At 41.9% G+C, this 17,577-nt stretch overlaps 1 protein-coding gene across 10 annotated transcripts in view; it reads left to right on the forward strand.

The window, feature by feature from the left end:
• Nucleotides 1-17,577, forward strand: part of Pex14 (peroxin 14) — a 103,078-nt gene that overhangs the window by 84,207 nt on the left and 1,294 nt on the right. The gene's annotated exons all lie outside the window — the stretch shown is intronic.

A 17,577-nucleotide genomic window follows, 5' to 3' on the forward strand; every position in this document is an offset into this window, starting at 1 on the left:
ACGCACCGAATATTGTCAGTGCCAATAAAACTGCATTGTTCTTTTTAATGCTGAGCCCAAACGGACTTATGGTTCTATAGGAAGGAAGTGCCAGCCGGGAAATCATACAAGGGGGGGTCATTGCACTGTGTTGCAATTCACACGGAAGCGAGAGACTTCTTTCCCTCGTCATAGGGATGTTCGATAAGCCACGATGTTTTAAGGGCTTCGGGCACTTTCCGTGCAAGTACAGGACATCTAAAATGCATTCAGTACAGTAATTCAATGAATAATGGACTTGCGCAAGGGGGCCAGCATAATTTGTCCTCGTCTTTGAATCGTGCGCTTTTTTCCCTTTCGATGCATGAGGTTATGTTTCCCAGTGATTTATTCAAGTGCATTATTTGAATAATATAAATGCACCTTGTTGGATACATTTTGGGAATGGATTTTTCCAAGGCATTTGAAAGGTTTAAACTGTGAATCAAGGTGATTGCATGCATTAATGCGTCTTAGAATACTTTGTGACGCGGCAAGTGTTTGCATTTCTGAATTACGAGATAAGTACCATGGCGGGAAATCGTACAAGGATATGTGAGTCACTGTACTGTGTTCGAATGCAGACGGAAGTGAGAGACTTTCTCCTGGAAAGTTCGATAAAGCACGATGTTTTAAGGGCTTTGGGTACTTTCCATGCAAGTATAGGACGTCTAAAATGCATTCAGTTCAGTAATTCAATGGGTAAAGGACTTGCTCAGGGGAGCCAGCTTAGATTTCTCCTCTTCTTTGAATCACGTTTTTGTTTTCTTTCATTGCATGAGGGTATGTTTTTCAGTGAGTTATCCAAGTGAATACTGTATGTGAATTTGAATACTATAAATGCACCTTGTTGTATCCATTTTTGAAATCTTTTTTTTTCATGGCATTTCAAAGGTTTAAACTTTGAATCAAGGTTAATTGCATGCAGTACAGGTCTTAAAATATGTTTTGATGCAGCAAGGGTTGGCATTTCTGAATTAAAAGTTGGTGGTTAATTCGAAAGCACATAATTCAAAGTCTGATTTTTGCATCCCAATGACTTTGAATTAACAAAGTTTTACTGTATCTTTCTTTGGACATCTTATCAGAACACCTGACACCAGAATTAGCAGAAGAGTAATTGAAAAATTATGGAATAGCAAGACCAAAATTAAATGGATCACGGAAATTAAGGAGGATATTAGAGAACTACAAATAACAATAGATGATCTCAAAAAAAAAAAAAAAAAAATGGAAAAAAATGAAGATACTTCAATACTTCAGGACACACACACCAGGCTGCAGACCAAGATCATTAAAAGTTCTAATGGGAGGATATTTTCAACAGAACAAAGGAAGGCAGAATCTCTCAGAATGGAATAATATTGGGCTGATATGAAATCAAGAAATCCTTTGTATAGTTGAATTGACTAGAGTGGTCTAGTGTAATCCATAACATGTAAAATAAATAAAAACTACTACTACTACTACTACTTTCTTAGGAACACTTTCTACCAGGTGCTGGAATATCTCTGGAGGAATTCGAGCCTATTCTTCCTGAAGACTGTAATTAGAGCCATTCATGATGTGAATTACTGGGATCTGGAGTGAAATTCTGATTCATGCCAAGGATGTTTGGGATTATGTCAGGACTCTGGGCTTGCCAATCTGTTTCCCGAACCTCATGATGATGATGATGATGATTTTACATCCCATTAAGTAATTCTGTGGTTCTTCAGAGACTCCGACGTGCTAGAAGTTTTATTATTGAGGAGTTCTTTTACGTGCTAGTAAATCAGCTGATATGAGGCTAGTGTACAAATGCCTACTGATTGAGTATTGAATCTACCAGCTTAGGCTCTGCCATCAGAGACTCTCAGCCCAGTTCCTGAATCTCATTGTCTGCAAAGATATTATGCAGCTGCCAGGCTGAGTGGCTCAGATGGCAGAGCACCCAACTTCTTACCCCCAGGTTGGTGGGTTTGATCCCATTTCTGTCTGGTGGTGTTTGATGGTGCTCAGATATATGAACCTTGTGTTGGTAGATTTACTGGCACATATAGGAACTCCTGTGGAAGAAACGTCCGGCACCTCAGATCTCCTTGTGATACAATTCCTTTAGTTTTGCCAATTGCCACCTTTTCAATACAATAAAAATATATTACAAACTTACATATTTATTATGATGTTTATATGGTACATGTTTCGCTCCTTTTCGTGAGCATCATCAGCCAAACTATCATTAATCTAAGATTGTATAAGATCATAAAACAATTCTTTTGGTTCAAGATTACTCCTATAAATTTATAACCTGCAACCTCAGATCTCTGAAATCCTCAAAAGTAGTTGGTGGAATCTAAAATCAACATCATAATCATAGTCATCATTGCATGCAACTGGTTAAAGTGTCCTTGTACCTTCTGCATTTACATTTCCGTTCAGTATTACTACAGGGTCTAAACGATTCCATGAATAGCAATCTCTCACTATTTTAATGGTAATAAGCATCCGCCATCCTAACGTGTGACTTTGGCCGGAGCAGTCTAGAAAGTGGCAGCAATGTCACCTATACGGCCCACCTGCTCGCTCCGACTGCACCAGTCATGTATATAGACAAGAAACATGTTCCACCTATCAATACTTTATTTATTATGAACAGATTCACACCAGTACTGGTTTCTGTCCTCCTATGGCCATCATCAGCTGATATATCACAATATTGTAGCCATTAGACATTGGTGTATTTCACAAAGATGTTATTGATTAGAGCATCCATATGTCTAACGGGGTTAAAATATATTGTCATAATGTTTTGTCTATATGGGGTTGAAATAGTATCTATGACTAATGTGGCAGTGAAAGGCTACAGTAAACTAAAAACTTATTGTGTATACATTAAACACGTTGAACACATTAAACATATTAAAATACACGAAACATAATGAAATAGTGATGCACCACTCATGGACGAGGCTGAAGCACAAGGCCAGTCCCTCTTCATCCACTTTGTGACGTCCATTTCTAGAGAGATCCCGGGCCTTCCTCTCTCGTGAAGCACCTGGAGGAAGGGTCGCCCTTGAAAAGGTAGGCGAATGAGTGCGAGACGGTTCAGTCTGAGCTCAGTCAACGAGTGATTGCCAGCAGTTATGACAGGACAGTACAGCTGAGGACAGTGCTGTGAAGTTCATGAACTGCTGTGACTATTGGATAAGCGTGTTGCAGCGTTCATGGATCACTGTGTGTGGACTGATGGTGAAGGCGGTTGAGGCGCTGGCCTTCTGACCCGAACTTGGCAGGTGGCTCAGTCCGGTGGTATTTAATGTGCTTCACCCAACCTTGTATCGGTAGATTTACTGCCATGTAAAAGAACTCGTGAGGGACTAAATACTGGCATCTCGGCATCTCTGAAAACCATAAAAGTAGTTAGTGGGATGTAAAGCTAATAACATTATTATGAAACTGTTGACATTGTCGGGAATTGGAATTTATCGCCGCTGATTACTCTCTTCTTCATGTTATGTGTGAATGGCATGTTGGGTGCTGGAATTCCCTTATCTCTACAAATGATGTGGTCGTGGACTCGTACTGCTGTGAAACCCTGGTCTGGGTTCTGTGCTGTGGCTCTGGTTATGTTATCTTCTTCTGTAACTGGTCCTGACCTACTTCCTTATTTAGAGTGTAATGACCCCTATCTGGTCACGCTCACCCATACTAATTGTCTGTAAGGAAGACATTACTGAAGAACCTGTAATATTCAAGCATGCTAACTAATCTGATTTCACACATCCTGATGGCTTAAACAGAGACTGTCGATATACTGACTGAGCAAATGTCGTGGGATAGCGGAGCACTGATGCGCAGGTGTATTGTCTGCGCACCACACGCCCCCTGTGCCAGCGGCAGTTGTATAGGAGACCTTGCGAGCAGTGGCTGTGCATGTGACAGGTGTAACATGGAACGTTGTCGTGAGCTGACACCGTTTGAACGGGGTATGGTGGTCGGTGCCCGACAGATGGGAAGTGCGATTTCGGAAGTGGTGCGGGAATTCGGCTTCACAGATCAACCGTGTCCAGGGTGTATCGTGAATGGTTGAATGCAGGTGTCACCGTCTACAACAGACGAACGACCGGCCGTCCAGCCACCCTCGATGACCGTGACTGGCGACATCTGAGACGGATTGTCAATAGTGACAGACGGGCAACTGTGCAACAAATCATAGCTCAGTTCAACACAGGCCGTGCTAGACACGTCTCCCAGTGGACAATCCGTAGGAACATGGGTTCTATGGGGTATGGGAACCGGCGCCGCACACGGGTGCCACTGGTAACCCAACGTCATCGGGCACGACGCGCATTTGTCGCCAGTCACCAGGGATGGACACTGGAACAGTGGCGTAATGTGATATGGTGGGACGAATCACGATTTCAACTGCACCATGCCGATGGGAGGCACCGTGTATGGCGCAGACTACATGAAGCAATGGATCCCGCCTGCCTCGAAGGTGTGGTCCAGGGCACTGGTGTCTCTGTTATGGTCTGGGGTGCATTTTCCTGGTATGGAATGGGCCCCCTAGTTGTTCTGGAAGACACTTTGAATGGTACGCGGTATGTTGAGTGCTTGGAGACCATCTCCACCCATTTTGGGCCTTCTAGCACCCAGACGGATCTGCGGTATTTCTGCGCCGCCACATCGCTCCCACGTTGCCCGGGAATGGTTCCAGGAATATGCAGCAGAGGTCCAACGCCTGCCATGGCCATCCAGGAGCCCCGATATGAACGCTATCGAGCATATCTGGGATGTCCTGGAACGCAGGCTCTGTGCCATGGATCCTGCACCCACGAACGGACCAGCATGTGCGGCCACTCTGCAAACGATTTGGTGTCAGCTGCGTCCAAATGACTACCAGGGACTTGTCGACTCACTTCCACGGTGTCTCACTGTAGTTCGCAGGGCCAGAGGAGGCCCCACACGCTATTAGGTGACTATCCCATGACATTTGCTAAGTCAGTGTACATCCAACAGTTCTATGCAGTGTCTCAGATAAATTTTAGTATAACTCAATTCTCAAACATAGTTTGCAAATTGTGTAATGGAATTCAGTCAAGAATCCAAAGTGATACAGTGACTGCTAAATGAATATAACTAACAATTTAAATCGATACCGAGTGTAAATCTCCAGAAAGCTGATCATAGCCCCTAAAGACTATACTGAAATACTATGCAATCATATGAAGTAATTAAAAATGAAGCTCAATAATAGAAAAAAACAGTTCACACTTGATCACTCGACAAATAGATACATATCACATGATATTAGATATTAGATGGCACGCTAGCCCGACAGGGGCTTAAATATCTTTTTCCTACTACGTGTCTCCCCTCTACCCGGCCATCCCTTCCGCACAGATTACCGGTAGCTGGCTAATTACTGAAGTAGACTCTCAACCATATGACTGCTCGCTATAGGAAATCTTACCACGAGACCTATGCTATGCCCACACTCATGTGCTGGTTTTTATACCTTTGTCATCAGGAACTTCCTCTTGCCTGAGCCAATATCTGTTAGACTTGTTCCAAAATATTGCATCAACCCTTATATGCCTCTAAGTTACAAGTTAAAATATTAATGTGTTTTAAATTCAACAAATCCCGCTTATTTACGGATATAGTTTATATTGATTACAAGAATAATTTCCCTTATTTCGTCGACGAGATGAAATGGGATGCGTGATGCCTAATTAATAATACAATTACTATGATGAAGATGTGAATATAAAATTTAATGAATAGAATTAATAATAATGATAATTATAGTGACCGAGCTCGATAGCTGCAGTCGCTTAAGTGCGGCCAGTATCCAGTATTCGGGAGATAGTAGGTTCGAACCCCACTGTTGGCAGCCCTGAAAATGGTTTTCCGTGGTTTCCCATTTTCACACCAGGCAAATGCTGGGGCTGTACCTTAATTAAGGCCACGGCCGCTTCCTTCCCACTCCTAGGCTTTTCCTGTCCCATCGTCGCCATAAGATCTATCTGTGTCGGTGCGACGTAAAACAACTAGCAAAAAAAAATTATAGTGAATGCTAAAAGAAGTCTGTAACTAAGTTGTACAGTTACAAAGTGAAACAGTGCAGCTGCGCAATCTGAGACCTTAAAAACCGAAGACTATCGGGTGTGTAAATGTAAGACTGCGGTATATGCATGAAAACTGCGAAGTGTGTGGCGCTATTGGAGTACAGTGTACAATGACCTGCCATAGGATGCAGGGACTGTTGCAGCAGGGACCATAGTGTAATTGTTTTAGCTTGTAAGTATTAGACTGAATAAGTTGTGTGATTGAACATTGAGAACAGAGAGAGAGAGAGAGAGAGAGAGAGAGAGAGAGAGAGAGAGAGAGAGAGAGAGAGACAGCTAACTAGAGTGACGGTGTGCAAACTCTGTACCACATACAGACTTGTGTGACTGTGTAATTGTGTTAGTAATTAGTATTAGTCAATAAAGAGTAGAAGCTACCAGCGATGTATTTATTTATCTACTACCCTGCCTTCACTTTACAATTGGAGTCAGAATCAGTATCGACTGGTAGCTTACTTTGTAGCTTATAAGTATCTCTCAGTAAATAGAAAATGGATAACGAACAGTTCCAGGCTCTTCTCAATAAGTTCAGCAAACTCTCATGCTAACAGGACCAATTTGAAAGTAAACTCACTTCTAATCAGGACCAGCTAATTAAAACTCTTACATGAACTAAAAAATTAAGTGAAGTAAAAGATGGAGAGTCAAGTTAGAACAGGAAGTGCACTCTCTCATAGTAAAGTTAAAGATTGACGATATGCAGGACATCAACGAACAGGTCAAAAGATAATTTAAAGATATACCGCAGGTTTTGGAGTCCAGAGTTCCGCGACCTGAGGGAAGAAGTGGTGTGCATTGCAAGGAAGAGTTATGGCCATGCGGACTTGTGCTACGCCCACCAGGATGACGGCTCCAGCGCTGTGAAGGTAAAACCTATACACCTGATCGCCGGGCTACACGGATGCAGTCTCCAACTGGGTACCTCCTATGAGGAGATCGTTGGAGTTTCCAACGGATGCTGTGGTGACCACTAGCTGGCAGCTGCCTACTGAGTCCAGCTGAGGAAGAGGACCCAGTCTTCAGGAATTCGCTGCAGAGGTCAAGCAGGTAATCCACAAAGCCCTGGACGGGCTGCCCCAGGATCTTATCCTGCATGAGGAGGAGTAATACTTTCAACAATGGGCTCTGTGATGGTGAGATGTGTATGATGCTGAAGTTGAGCGGGAAACATAACCTCAGGGGGTTCCCATGGATGGAAGCATTGAAGGGAACCACTGCTCCGTCACCTAGGATAAGAGTCATGGAGAGTGGGGATGCACCGGTGATTCAGCCAGTAACAGGAGATGCCAATGGCCCACTCAAGATCACCTGCTGGAACTGTGGCGAGCACGGACACCTACAGTTGAACTGCTATAGGAGCAGTGGTCCCCAATCAGAGAAACAAGTAAGAGCCAACAAGGAGAGGAGCTCATCAGCGATGCCATTACCATCCCCTCACTTCACAATGAACGTAGTCTCCGAGCGGAGCGACAACAGTTTGATCGCTGAGGTTTCTTGGGGACAGGCCATGTTGGATCATGATTAATATGGGTTGGCATTAACCATTGCCCAGGTATAGCCAGGGAGAGAGCCCAACTGCCTCTATGTGCTGTGAACAGCTTCGGGAGACTCCATTCCTGTCCTGAAGGAGATACTACTCAACCTGATGGTGGGCTGATGACGTCTACAAGTCTAGAACTTCGTCTCTGCCATCACGGGCGAGGTTGTCCTGGGCCTAGACATGCTGTGGGCATACAAGGTAATGGTTGACATGGGACAATGTGCGTTGTGGCTCGGCAGACAAGAAATAATGGTTTGACGCTGCCCGGGAATGCAACTTGGTGTAGTGAAGAGGTGATACCCGTCAACAGTAAGGTGTTAGTGATGTAACGACTGGGGCGACTTGCACAAGGAGATAGCGTGCTCATGGTACCCAGATCGATGATGCTTGAACAAGGAACTCTACTTGGCCAGGGCGCTCGTCCCGGATGAAACTGCGTGCCTGTGCGAATACTGAATGCGACGACGTGGGAGCAGAGGATACCCAGGAGGACCAAACTTGGCACGGGTGAACCAGTCACATACATCATGCCAGTGGACAGCAAGGATGCACAGGACCTGGAAACAGATAAAAGATCAGACAAGCTCTGGAAGATTACTTCCAATGCCCGGGAACACCTGGAGGGGGGGGGGGGGGGACAGCTCAGGGAGCTGAAGAAATTAATTCATGGGACATCTTCACTGCTGCAGGAGGTGACTGCGGAAGGACAAACAGAGTTTACCACCACATCAACACCGGCGACGCCACCCTAATACGGCAACCACCCCGCAGGGTACCTTTTGCGAAGAAGACTGAAATCTACCGGCTGTTGGACGACGTGAAGAAGCGGAGAGTCATGGAGGAGGCAAACAGCCTATGGTCATCACCTGCGTTCCTGGAGAAGAACAACTTCTACATCAATTACTGAGAATTGAACATCACCACAAAGGACTGTTTCCCGTTACCCCAGATAGATGACACTTCAGACACCTTGAACTTGAAGTACTGGGTACTGGCTAGTGGCACTTCATACAGAAGACAAGGAGAAGACAGTATTCTCTCTTGGCCAAGAGTTATACCAGTTTACCTTGGTGCCCTTTAGCCTGTGCAACATTCCAGTGTTCTTCGAAGGACTGATGGAGTCTGTACTCAAAGGGCTAACTCACAACGCCTGCCTTGCGTTTCTGGATGACATCATCATGGTGCGGCACACATTCAGGGAACACATCGAGAATCTTCAGAGAGGGTTCCAAAGACTTTGAGGGCATCACTTAAAGCTGAATCCTGGAAAGTGCCAGCTGTTTGAGAAAGAGACACTATCTGGTCCACATCGTGTCATCAGAGGGAGTAGTCACGGACCTGGAGAAGTTAGAAGCTCTCAGGAACCTGGCGGGTGCTGAAGAACAAGCGAGAACTCTGAAGCTTTCTCGGCCTTTGCACCTACATTCACAGGTTCATAAGTGACTACTCTGACATCTCGAAGCCACTTAACCAAGTCAAATCCTCTGTAAAGCCAAGCCGAATTACTGCGTGGCGCACCTGAAACAGCTGGCTGTCATGAAGTTCTTGGAGCATTTGCACAAGAACTTGTTTAGGCAGCCATTCCATTTGCGCACCAACCACTCCTCCCTGACCTGGCCTCTAAACTACTGTAACCTAGAAGGGCAGACAGCTCATTGGATAAAATGCCTTCAGGAGTACGACCTCACCACCAAGCACCGACCAGGTAGGAGGCACCGCAACGCCGATGCTCTGTCCAGAAGGCCGTGCACTGAGAACTGTGCACACTGCCAGAAAGTGGAGAGGCAGGCAGATGCCATGTATCCAGGTCGTGAGGGCTGCCGCCGCTGAAGGCTGGGATCAAGCCACCCTGAGGAGGAAGCAGCTGAAGTATGACGACATCGGGCAGGTTATACGGGACGTCGAGTTGGAACAGCGAACAGAGTGGGAGGATATCGCTGAATGCAGTCCAACCTACAAGGCGTAATGTGCCCAATGGTCATGTCTCAGGGTTAGTGACGGGGTGCTTAACCACATGTGAGAAAAGAATAAGAATCAGATTGCCCAGATAGTAATTCCCAGGAGTATGAGAAAAGAAATAGTGACTAAGTTGCACGCGGGCATAACTGTCAGTCACCAGGGAGTTAATAAGTTGCTAGACCCTATTCAACAGTGATACTACTGGGTGCATCTGAGGAACGATGTCGAGGGGACATGCCAGATGTGCGTCACCTGCAGTGGAAACAGAGGCCTACATACCAGTAGTAGGGGCCAGATGATACATATACCTTGGAATACTGTTAGAGAAAATCGCCATTCGTATAGCTGAGCCATTCCCTGAATCAAACATTGGGAACGTTACCTACTCTTGGCCATGGACTACTTCAAGTGGCCAGAGGTTTACACTATCCCTAACCAAGAGGCATCGACAGTAGCAGATGTCTTGGTGAACTACTTCTGCCCCTTTGGTGTACCGAGGGAAACGTATAGCAACCTGGGCAGGAGCTTCTGAGTCGAGGCTGATGCAAAAGGTTGTGCAGTGCCTGAGAGTGCGGAAGACCTGTGCGATACCTCTCCACCTTCAGTCGGATGGCATGGTGGAGCACCTCAGGAAGGTGGTTTCGGCGCACCAGGGGTACTGGGATGAGAGAATTCCATTCATCTTGATGGCCTGTCAAGCATCCATCCACGAGAATACAGGCATGACACTTGCCAACATGGTCTTCGGAATGGAGCTACTACAACATCCACGATAATGCCCGACAACATCTGAGGGTAGCCAGCGACAGGATGAAAGCCCACTATGACATGCTGGCAAAATCTGCGAGTTTCCAAGAGAGCGGCAGAGTTTAGTTGTACCACCTTGTGCAGAAGAAAGGGAAGTCACCGTACCTTCAGGCACCATGGGAGGGCCCTTATACTGTTGTCACCAGGACCAGTGACATCGTCTACAGGATCCGGTGGCCTCCCCGAGGGAAGATGGTGGTTGTCCATCTGGATCGCCTGGCACTGTATCATGGAGCAACTCTGCTTGAGCAGCCTTAAGGAGGGGCAGTGTAAAGGTAATAGCATCTGCCATTCTGACATGCGACTTTGGGCGAAGCAATCTAGCAAGCCCCAGTAGCAGTGACATCACCAATTGGACCTGTCCACTCACTCCAACTGCACCACTCGCAGACGAGGCCCTAGGGGAAACAGCTAGAAAGACGAACCCAGAACTTTCCATTTCCAGAGAGATTTAGGGCCTTCCTCCCTCACGAAGCACCTGGAATAGCCGGCTACTGTAAAAGGCAGGCAAATGAGCACTAGACAGTTCAGTTTGAGCTCAGTCAGTGAATGATTACCAACAGTCGTGACAAGACCATGCAGCTGAGGACAGTGTTGTGAAGTGTGACAGGATCAGCATGCTGCAACATGGATCGCTGCGTGTAGACTGACGGGGAAGGCGAAACTATGCAGCTGTTTGAAATGGGACCTTGAAGAACGAAGACTGCTAAGGTTCTGTTACAAGGAGATTCCCACCTTCCAATACTTGTCAGTTTCTTATAGCTAGTTTATTATTTACATAACATAATCCAGCTTAATCTCTGAGTATAATACTAAATAGAACATGTTTCGTTCCAATTATGGAACATGTTCAGCTAAAAGATTTAACAAAAATTGACAAGACAAATAAAACACTTGTGATTATTATGGTAATAATAAGATGAAATGTTCGTTCATGTTGGGTTAAGAATTTCCCAAAGTCAATGTCCAAGTTAACGAATAAAATCGATGTAAGGGGGTCTTCTTTTAAGGCTGGAGAAGTATATCCTTGTTGAATCTTCAAGGTAAAATTAAGAATATAAAAGATTTTCTTAAAATATGATTTTCGGGGGAACTGTTGAAAACTACCATAGTTGAAGTTGAATTTACTGTAAAGTTTGACTGTTGAAATAAGTCTGAAATGAGAAAGAAATTTAAGTAAGAAGGGTGGTATTTTAAAGGAGTAAACCTTGTGAGAATATATATTGGTGAGGTGTATAAGGATACGTGAAATTATTTACCTCATAGTCGGTCATGTTATGTTTTACGTCCTCCCTTACGCCATGTCGTCAGCTGACTGAGTTTGTATGTGTGTGAGGAGCTTGTGGTAGGCAAGGGAAAGCGGAAGAAGAACAACAAAATGGCATAAAGCTACTCAAGATAAAACTAACAACTTTTGGATCAAAAATGAAAATAAGCTCCTATACAGAAAAATGTCTTTTCTAAACTCTTAAGTTAATAATGTTCATCTAGAAGCTTCCTCCCTTATGGCTCCTATTGAATGGGATTCCTTTTTGAGATATGATAATACCAAAATTCAAAACACCTTAGATAAAAAACAAGAAGCCTTGAACAAAAATCTTCATATTCTTACTCTAAATAAGAAACGTATAAATCAGTCAAAAGAATCTCCCATTAATACCGAACCCAACCTAACCTTTCACCCTCCAACTAAGAATCTTACATTGTTTCAAAGGACAAAGAGTTACAGATCATTAGTAAAGGACCCAAACATAATTGTACTAGTCCAAATAACCAAAAGCAATATATAACAACCATTGCTGAAGTGGAACAAGTTATAGCTCAACTCCCAATAGTAGATCAACAACCTGAAATTAAATTCAAAGTTAGAAAGAAGCTTCAAGAATTATTAAAAATCAGAAGGGTAATACACCCCATTTACCTTCTAAAGACCTTAAAAGCTTAAATCAAAAATTAAATGACGACCACCTTATAATCACAAAGGCAGATAAAGGTAATGTGTCAGTTATTTTGCACAAGAAAGAGTACGTAGAAAAAAACCAAAGCATTTTTTTCAGATAGTACTTTCACAAAAATCAAAAAAGACCCTACTAACTCTGTCCAAAGAAAATTGAAACAAATACTTAAAATCATTAATGTTATCCTTAATGACAGTGAAATATCAAGTTTAGTTAATATGAGCCCAAGACTACCTACAGCAAAAGCTTTACGTATGATACACAAACCTGACACACCTATAAGACCAATTATTAACTTAAAAAACAGCCCTACATATAAAACCTCTACATTTATCAATTTCCTTTAAAAAAAAAGCACTATACTTTCCAAAGTAGAACTACAATTAGAAATTCAGTAGATTTTTGTAAAATTATTGAGAACACTAAATTAAAACTCTCTTTCACCTTGAACTTATACAACATTACTAATATGTATTCTACCATCCCTACAAAGGAAACCCTAGACATAATTAAGAACAACTTAAGGACACATAAGAAAGTTAGTAACCATGAAGTAGAAGAATTTATGCTACTCCTAGAATTTACCCTTAACAATAATTATTTTTCATTCAATGACACAGTATACCAACAGAGAGGTCTCCCAGTGGGATCCCCAGCATCAGGTATCCTTGCTAAGATATACATAGATCATTTAGAAAAACATAAAATTTTAAATTAAGGAAAGGGTATTATCATCTGGCTAAGGTTTGTTGATGATATTCTTGCAATTATTGATGAACAGATCAATAGCAGCGCTAATTTAATAGATCAAATTAATAGTTTAGATCCTTTCATAAAATGCACATTAGAGACTGAGAACAATAAAAAAACTAAATTTCCTGGACCTAACCATTGAAGGAAAAGAAGAAAATTTATTCTTTTCAATCTTTAGAAAACTGACCAAACCATAAATACCATATGAAAAGATTCATACCATCCTGAGGCACATAAAAGGAGTTCCTTTCTAAGCATTTTAAATGGAGCCTTTAACATCCCCTTATCCAAAAACGATTTCCAAAAAGAAATGAATCTTATTTATAAAATAGTGATAAGCAACAGATACACAAAACACTACATAGATAGATTAATAAATAAAATAAAGAGTAAACCTCAAATGCAGCTGAAAAAAGAGCATGAAGAGAAAAACTCTGCCACCTTCACCTATAGTAATGGAAACATTTACCAGATTACCAATATTTTTAAGAGGTTTAATTTCAATATAGCCTTTATCACCAATAACAATAATCAACATTTAATTTTCAATTACCAAAGCATTGCAAATAATAATTGATATTCAGATTCGTGGATATATAAACCTAAGTGTACAAATTGTGCCAATTCTTACATTGGGCAAACAGGACAGAATTTCTTAGTAAGACATCAGGAACGTGTCAATACCGAAAAATATAGGAAATACTCAGCCATGAGTCTACATATGACTGAATATAAATACAATTTTACGACAATAGAAAAAGACTCAACAATTTTACGAACGTTATATAAAGTAAATTAATGAATATTGTGGAAAATATTTATTTTGAGATAGATCAGAAGCAAAACCCTAGCCAGAATATTAACAAAATAACAGATAATATCAATATATTGTTAGGACAGGCTACCAAATTGGATTTATCTAGGAAAGCCATCAAAAAGGATCCGGAAAAAACATCCAATAGCCGGGGCTGAGTGGCTCAGACAGTTAAGGCGCTGGCCTTCTAACCCCAACTTGGCAGGTTTGATCCTGGCTCAGTCCGGTGGTATTTGAAGGTGCTCAAATACGACAGCCCCGTGTCGGTAGATTTACTGGCACGTAAAAGAACTCCTGCGGGACTAAATTCCAGCACCTCAGCGTTTACGAAGACCTTAAAAAGTAGTTAGTGGGACGTAAAACAAATAACATTAAAAAATTAATTATTATTAAAACATCCAATACGCTTCCCATCCGTTAACTCCACCCAACGTAGCATTCCCCCGACTTCCCCTACTCCCCTTACATTTCCTTCTGCTTCCCCTTGCTTCCCCACAAGCTCCTCACACACATACAAACTCAGTCAGCTGACGACACGGCGTAAGGGAGGATGTACAACTTAACACGACCGACTATGAGGTAAATAATTTCACGTATCCTTATACACCTCACGAATTTATATTCTCACAAGGTTTTCTCCTTTAAAATACCACCCTTCTTACTTAAATTTCTTTCTCATTTCAGACTTATTTCAACAGTCAAACTTTAAATTCAACTATGGTTGTTTTCAAGAGTTCCCCCGAAAATCGTATTTTAAGAAAATCTTGTATATTCTTAATTTTACCTTGAAGATTCAACGAGCATATACTTCTCCAGCCTTAAAAGAAGACCCCCTTACATCAGTTTTATTCATTAACTTGGACATTGACTTGTTGGAAATTTTTAACCCAATTTGAACGAACATTTTATCTTATCATTATCATAATCATCACAAGTGTTTTATTTTTTTGTCAATTTTTGTTAAATCTTCTAGCTGAAGATGTTCCATAATTGGAACAAAACATGTTCTATTTAGTATTATACTCAGAGATTAAGCTGGATTATGTTATGTAAATAATAAACTAGCTATAAGAAACTGACAAGTATTGGAAGGTGGGAATCTCCTTGTAACATAACCTTAGTTGTGTTGAGCTAATACGGGACAAAATATGAGATTTATAGGCTGGAATGAAGACTATCTGGTGTGAATGTAGGGCTGTATTTGTGCACTCGCGAAACTGTGAAGTGTACGTCTGCTATCGGTATACAGTGTACAGTGAACTGCCTTAGAGTGCATTTGGGACCATAGTGTAAGTGTTAGACTGAATATGTTGTGATCGAACATTGAGAACAAACAGCGCTGACTAGGGTAACTGTGTGCAAACTCTGTATTGCGTGCAGACTTGTGCGACTATGTAGTTGTGTTAGCAGTTTGTCAATACCGAGCTCGATACCTGCAGTCGCTTAAGTGCAGCCAGTATCCAGTATACGGGAGATTGTGGGTTCAAAACCGACTGTCGGTAGCCCTTCAGTTTATTACTTCAGGAGGATGTCTGGTTTGTTTTGACCAGGTTGTGTATATGCTCTTGTTTCCCACAATATTTATCTGATTAACAGTTTCCATATTTTTCAGTAATTTAGAAACATTGCATTGTACATTTTCCCAGTATTTCTCATTTTTGTGTATGATTTCAATCATCTTTCCAAAGGCTAAGGGGATAAATTCTGTCCAGTGGAATTAATGAATTAATACCGGCTGAGTGTGAGTGCGTTGATAGTTCTGTCATTCCACAGGATTATGTAAGTGTATGTTTATGATTGTGTTTTAAGGTACTGTATTTACTCGTGTATTAGACCCTCTTGCTGCGTAATAGACTCCCCCTCCCCGGCTTTTCGAAATGAAGGAAATTAAAAAAATTGGAACAAAACATGTTCTATTTAGTATTATACTCAGAGATTAAGCTGCATTATGTTATGTAAATAATAAACTAGCTATAAGAAACTGACAAGTATTGGAAGGTGGGAATCTCCTTGTAACATAACCTTAGTTGTGTTGAGCTAATACGGGAGAAAATATGAGATTTATAGGCTGGAATGAAGACTATCTGGTGTGAATGTAGAATGTAGAACATCGATTCTACTTCGAAGCAAGTATAAGCCTTATTGCAGCTCTGATGACATCGCATAAATTTGTGAATAGTTTCGTCCGTACGATCCACGTCATGGAAACGCGTCGAAGTCCTGCGGTACATCTGTGTTTCATAGTTAAGAAATGTCAGCCTCCGTAGCGTAGCCTACTGCAGCTCTGATGACGTCGCACAAATAGGCGAATAGTTTCGTATCCGGCGCGCGCATTGCAAGCATGCATCAGTCATGCTTTGTGCCTCTGTTTAGTAGTTAAGAATGTCCCCCAGCGTAATGGTTTTCACAATTAACTGCTGTTCTCGGGAATCGTGAGTTGGATTCCCAGTACCGTACTGCCAGAGCTTTACCAATGCGGTAAAAATGGTACATGTAACTCCCTTCCACTTGGGGCATGTGTAAAAAGAGCTGCACCACCTCAGGATGAGGAAACGAGTTTACTTTAGTTTAGAAATATCCACGGTTCTTGCTATTAATACAGCAGGCGAAATCATTAACAATGTGGTCATTTAATATCTCGTAACTCGGGCCAATATAGGTACTTTTTGGAGATAAGCGAGTTTAAAACATGATAAAAACAATCCAATCATAACAGTTGTTTTACTTGCCAACATACCTAAGAAATAATAATATTGAATTTATGTCCCCACTTACATTTAACGATTTTATAGACGCCAAACAAAACATACTATGCGTTAATAAAAGAAATGGAGATAACGTACATACGAAAAAATTTTTTTTTGCTAGTTGTTTTACGTCGCACCGACACAGATAGGTCTTACGGCGATGATGGGACAGGAAAGGGCTAGGAGTGGGAAGGAAGCGGCCGTGGCCTTAATTTGCCTGGTGTGAAAATGGGAAACCACGGAAAACCATTTTCAGGGCTGCCGACAGTGGGGTTCGAACCTACTATCTCCTGAATACTGGATACTGGCCGCACTTAAGCGACTGCAGCTATATCGAGCTCGGTACATACGAAAGTAAATATGATAATAAAACGCCTTACCGCCTCACATGTAGATATCCATAAATGCTTCTTACAAAATCGTACAGAACTATTTTAATCCTCCTAGTCAATACTATATCTTTCTTACATCAAATTAAGACTAAACTTCACACATAAATAGACATGTTTCGACCCGGCATTGGGTCATCCTCAGTAAGACATGTATTGAAAACATAGGAAACACACGAAATGAAATGTTAGTTATGAAGTTTTTTAAAAAGCATGATGAAAGTTAAAAAACTGGATTCATAGTCTGTAATCCATAAATGTGGCAAACATTCCTGATATTTATTTTTATTCTTTCTGTTGTAGAACTTCTGGCACTATCCGGGCACTTGATAGTATACCTAACCTAAACAATGCAGTCTCTCTTATCTCAGTTAAAGCTGTTTAGGTAAATCCTGATGTGATAAATGTAGAGAATAAGCATGAAATATACTTAAAAATAAGGGTCTGGCTTTCAACAGCTGCAGTTATCAAAAGAATGC

This window comes from Anabrus simplex, chromosome 2, assembly GCF_040414725.1.
Source record: "Anabrus simplex isolate iqAnaSimp1 chromosome 2, ASM4041472v1, whole genome shotgun sequence".
Lineage (NCBI taxonomy): Eukaryota > Metazoa > Arthropoda > Insecta > Orthoptera > Tettigoniidae > Anabrus > Anabrus simplex.